Source organism: Dermacentor andersoni, chromosome 7 (assembly GCF_023375885.2).
Source record: "Dermacentor andersoni chromosome 7, qqDerAnde1_hic_scaffold, whole genome shotgun sequence".
NCBI classification, from domain to species: Eukaryota; Metazoa; Arthropoda; class Arachnida; order Ixodida; family Ixodidae; genus Dermacentor; species Dermacentor andersoni.
This window is the reverse complement of record NC_092820.1, coordinates 100,989,213-100,993,726: the sequence shown is the minus strand read 5'-3', so window position 1 is coordinate 100,993,726 and position 4,514 is coordinate 100,989,213. Positions and strand designations below refer to the sequence as shown.

The window sequence follows — 4,514 nt, the reverse complement described above, 5'->3', positions numbered from 1 at the left end:
AACGAATGAATTTTTTTTACGTGCAAGGATAAAAACCTACCGCCTGACCTTCGGAAATATTTTATGCTACCTATTACAATAAAATACATCAACTTAAGTTACAAAAGCACGCGTCACGCTAGTTTTGACGCGTATTTGCAGCCTTCAACCCGGCAACGCCGGGGAGACGTCGGTCAACATCGTCGCTCAACATCGTCGCTCCCACGGAGTACAGCTTGTAGGCGACGAGCGAACGCGCCAGTCATCTCCATCGCATCGCTTGTAGCTGTCGCGCGCAAGATCGCTTATATGGGGTTTCTACTTCATGCAGCATAAAACGTGAAGTCCTCAGGTATTTTCAGTAAGTTCAAAATAACGCGCCCAATTGACCTCTTGCAGCATGCCGCTGAAGCTCTGCGGCAAAGTTTCTAATTAGCACTGCCGCTGCACGTAACTTCAGTGTACGCAGATTATCCATGGGCGAGACACCGCCAAGAGCGCGGCTTGTTTATAACGAAATATGCCGCCAGCAATAGGACGCCTTCTTCTATATGCCTCCTTATTTCAACAGCGTTCCGTACACAGCAGACTGCCAAACTGAACAAATTCAAGCACACAAAACGCAAGCTAAGCACCCTCCGCATAGGCTCGGAACCATGGGCTGGTGAACAAACTATTTTAAGCGTCCTCTCGCCTCGCGTCTTATTGAACATATCATTATTCTGGCAGCGTTTGCGATTTTCAAAGCTCTTGTGATAAAATCAGATGCAGTTATCGCGACGACTGGCTTTTTCGATTGGCATCGAGAGAAACAGGGCGCCTGCCTTGTCCGTTGTCAATGGGGTCGGCTAAGCGCCGCGACGACTTCCTGGCGATGGCACGTCATATACGCAGAATGTGCACCTAAGTTAGACTTCACTTAACGTGGAGGATTTGTTATATCCAACGGACGACGAACGACTGTCGTGTTTTCGCGGCGATGCGAGATGGCCGACACACGATCTCTCTTTGATGGCCTTTGTTGCTGCTCGCTGGACGGATCACCTTTCTCCGCTGCTGTGCTGTTCCGCTAGGTTGAGCGAACGCGCGGTGGAGCAACTCCGAGAGAAAAAGTAGAGCGCTCGCTCCGCGTTCCTTTGAAGTGTGGCTGCCTGTTCTCTTAGAAGAAAAACGGTTTGTTCTTTGCTCAGCTTGCGTGAGTGATACATTGCCATGTTCGGAGCCAGCCTCCTACTGCTGAAGCAGAAGATTACGCTACGTTTTGTTCTCTATTGCCGCAAGAGTAGAACGGGCGTTCTACTCTTTCAGAAGGGCACAGTGAAAAGCAAATTTCACGCTCTCATTCGTGACGGAGTGAACAATGCATTTCACTCCACTCGACAATTTGCGGTAGTAAAAGAATGCTTTGAAGCGTAAATCGGCCGCGATACCCTTCCCAGTTTTTAGAGTAAACAATAAACTCAGAATACAACTTTCAGTTTTCTCAAACCCGCCTAAGAGAAAACAATTGATTAGGAAGCATCCAATCGTTATGACGACGCGTCTCGTCAGGCTTACAGACGCCGGAATCACCCAACGGTCTCAGATGTTGGACGCACTATGCGCTCATAACTAGCATTTCAGGTGAGTTTAGAGGATTCGAAAGCTCATTTTCATAGTTTCTGGCGATGAACGAGAGTGACAGCGTAGCTATTGCCAGAATTCACGCTGAAGCAGGAGCCATGTCTGCCGCCATGGCTCCCATGGCTCTCATAGACAGTTTTAGTTTAGCGTTTGCAACCAAACGTAAAAGCATTACGTACGTAAGGAAATAGTGTTGTCCTCACTACGCATTCTCGGGAAGTCATTGGGTTTCTGCGGATTACGTGCACTATGAAAACATCCGTCATTTGGCGAGTTTAACGTCCGTAATATTTACGGACGCAAAGTAATAGCGTTGTAGAACATGGCGGAACCCATGGCTCCCGCCATGGGTGCTGCCATGGGCGCCGCCAGACAGAGAAGAAGTATGAACTCAAGTATGAACTGATGCAAAAGGATTTTCAGCTGCGCGAGCAAAAGCTTAAGTTACGGGCTGATGAGCTATACAAAAAACAAGAAAAAAGAAACGCCTGTAGAACGCACGTCAGCAAACACTGCTTGTTCATTTTCAAGCAATTGTAAGCAAAATGAAGTCACAATAAAATAATGAGTTAATATTGTGCTCTCTGCAAGAATATTGCAGTCTGTTCATTGTCCTTGCTCATTGCTGTCTGGGATGCAAATAATCGAAAAGGCAAGGCGGCTCCAGCCCGAAGTAGGAGGACACCTGGCTGCCATACACACATGTGTGACAATTGCTGAGAAGGGCGCTTACTGGGTACATTCTAGACACAGCCAGCGAGAAAAGCTCGTTTTCTTTTTTTAAGTCCACAAAAGCAAACTGTGATGTTATCTAGTCGAGTCCCCATTCCACACATTGCCTCGCAGCGCTCATACCAGCATTGAACTGCTCTTCCATGCTTGTGAGTCGCGCCCCACCGTAAAGCTTCATAAAAAGTGGTCGCAGCGGATAAGCAGGATCTCCGATATCCCGAAGTCTTCTTCTTGGTCTAGCAGCTCAAGTTTCTCGTAGAGCTTGCTGCTACGCAGAAACCCTGAAAGTACAGCGTAATAGAAGTTAGCGTCTCAGGAACTCTTTAAAAAGTGTGATAATATTACAGGTATTATGACAATAAGAAACATTAGTTGTGCAAGGAGTCAATAAACTGCGCGAAACAGGGCACAAAAGGTGCCTTTTTCCTACGATTACACATTATGGCGATATTAAAGAGTCAGTTGATATAAAACTTAAAGAAAAAGAAACAGTTGCGGGAGGGCAGCAGTAACTATTACCAGTGCTGTTTATTGAGCTCTGCGGCGAGGTCTCGCACATCTATGGGAAACATGCGAGCACCACTCAATGCATAAAGTGACACCTACCAGCACCATGCCCGCATAACAGGGTACGGCCCCTCGAGTTCATAGACGAGCACGTTCGTGCACATCAGTGCGTGGTTCTTCAGTGCATGCAGTCTTTTGTGGCCGGAAAAGTATACTCGCTGATCATTGGTCGGCTAGCATAAGGGTCGGGTTTGGCCATCTATAAATGCCTAGCAGTTATCCAGTGGAGCTCCTTTCAAATGAACTACCTGGAAGTAATCGTAAAGTCAGAGCAGTGCTTCAAAAGTTCAATGCATATCAAGGGTATTTTTCACTCAGTTGCAATACAAAAATATGAAGTAAGAAAGAATAATACGTCATTAAACTTACATTGCTCATGTCCTGCAAGTCCGCCGGTTTGAGCCATTAGTGGCAGAGCTGATTATCAAGCAGAATCCCAAACTTTCGTTCAATGTGGAACACAATTTTGTACGACACACTTGAAATGACGCTGTAGTGGCGACCGAAGTCTTGCAAGTCACACAGGCCGTTGGGGTAGGCAAGGCGGCACAAGCGCATGCACAGGGCTTCCTAGGCAGAAACTTTCACTCCTTGAGCGCTTGTCACATAGACCGGCAATTTCAACGCTTTCACAATGGTAGAGACGCTTGCGTATTCAGACCAGAATAGGCGATGGAAGATGTGGTTTCGGATGGCTTTTATGTTGAGGAGCCCATTCCTGGCTGCATACAACCAGGGTCTTGGTTCTCGCTCGAGCGTCATACTTGCTTCAATGTCGTCGCAGCTTAAGTAAGCCAAGCAAAAACGGTCCCAAAGAACATTTGAGCGCGCCATGTGTTTGCGAAAAGGAACACGACGTGCGACGCAAAACTTGCTGTTGAATCGTCGTCGCGAAGTTTTCGCGCACACATAATCGGATCGCCCAATTCCTCGGCTACATGCGACTCACTTGGAGCCAAAACAGGAATTAAATATTGACCTACACAAGAGATGGCGCTACATCCGCCTACGTTTTATATTACAGTTTTCGTTCCCGTACGGTAAACTAAAGCACTTTAAAGGACGCGCACCGCAACGTCCCGCAAGGGTGCTTAACTTTAACGTACGTAAGGCGACAAGCGCTAAACTTAAATTGTCTGATACGCTACAGTTTGTTGTTGACCGTGAGAAGCAGTCAGGGATGTTGGAATGCTATCGCGTTCCGCTCTTAAAGGCGAAACTTAAGCGTCCTCCAATTTTTTTTTTCAACATCCGTGGTTTGTGCCGTGCCCGCAAGAGCAAATTTGCACCTAGTGAAGCCTATGGGAGAGCCGCTGAAACGGTGATGAGTGAGGTGCCCCCAAACGGAAAGCGGACAGCATACGAAAACGTACAAGGAAGGAGAGCGACGGGCCATAGAGTAGCTGAAAGCGATCGCGTTTGGCCCAGTGAAATCCTTAGAAAGAGCCGCCGCGTTTGAGCTGGCCAGGAGGCTCACGGTGCTATAGATAGTAAAGGTTTGATGCTGGGGCCGGCACCTTCTGACCATTGGCAAGGGTGGGTACCGGCGATGTCGAGCGCCAAGACGCGCAATAAACGCGACGGTTGAAATGAGGAGAGCTGTTGTGAGTGAG

The 4,514-nt window shown here is 47.7% G+C and overlaps 1 pseudogene; it reads right to left on the bottom strand.

The window, feature by feature from the left end:
• Nucleotides 1–2,860: 2,860 nt before the first annotated feature.
• LOC140219306 (uncharacterized) lies at nucleotides 2,861–3,735 on the bottom strand (annotated as a pseudogene).
• Nucleotides 3,736–4,514: the final 779 nt, after the last annotated feature.